The sequence below is a fragment of the Convolutriloba macropyga genome, unplaced genomic scaffold (assembly GCF_964194025.1).
Source record: "Convolutriloba macropyga unplaced genomic scaffold, txConMacr16.3 SCAFFOLD_3236, whole genome shotgun sequence".
NCBI lineage: Eukaryota > Metazoa > Xenacoelomorpha > Acoela > Convolutidae > Convolutriloba > Convolutriloba macropyga.
The window spans coordinates 11,833-12,452 of NW_027451328.1; the positions used below are offsets into that span (position 1 = coordinate 11,833).

The following is a 620-nucleotide window of genomic DNA, read 5'->3' on the forward strand; positions in this document are numbered from 1 at the left end:
TAACCTTTTCTTACGTCATATGGCCAAGAGAGCATTTGAAGGCGAAACTTCTGCATGGGGAAGCTGCATCATGAACAAAAGTTTATATCGAGTATTATGTTGACGTTAGTAGGCCCTGGCCGAAAGCGCAGCATGTGAAAGGTATAGATAAAAGTTATCGTTGCAGTCAGTACTGTGTAGTTACTAGTAGCTGGATTTAAGCTCGAAGTGAGACACTGTTGGTGAAACTTCATCATGAGAACGTCACAAGCTGATCACGCTCTATGATATGACTAGTATTATGTTGCTTATAGTAGGCTAAGCGCAAGCCGAAACATCAACATGTGAAAGTCGTAGAATTTTGCGATCAAACTGTGGCTAGTACTTTGATGATGCTTGTAGCCAACCGAATTGGTTGAAAAGCCCAATAAGTAAGCTAACTTGGGAGAGCTTGTTGGAAACCAAATGCTACTAGATTGGTCCAAATACATCCTTCAACAGGGGATCACTTGGCTCGCTTTACGAAGAGGAGCACAGCTATATGTGTTAATTCGGTATGAATCGCAAGATTTGTTTACCGACCTCTCTAACGCAAAAGGCGGTCTCGGCTTCGGCTGTTGACTGCGTCCGATTCAGGGTTA

General features: G+C 43.1%; 1 pseudogene; it reads left to right on the top strand.

Annotated features, from left to right (window-relative positions):
• The first annotated feature begins 468 nt into the window (after positions 1–468).
• On the top strand, positions 469–620 carry LOC142356577 (5.8S ribosomal RNA; annotated as a pseudogene).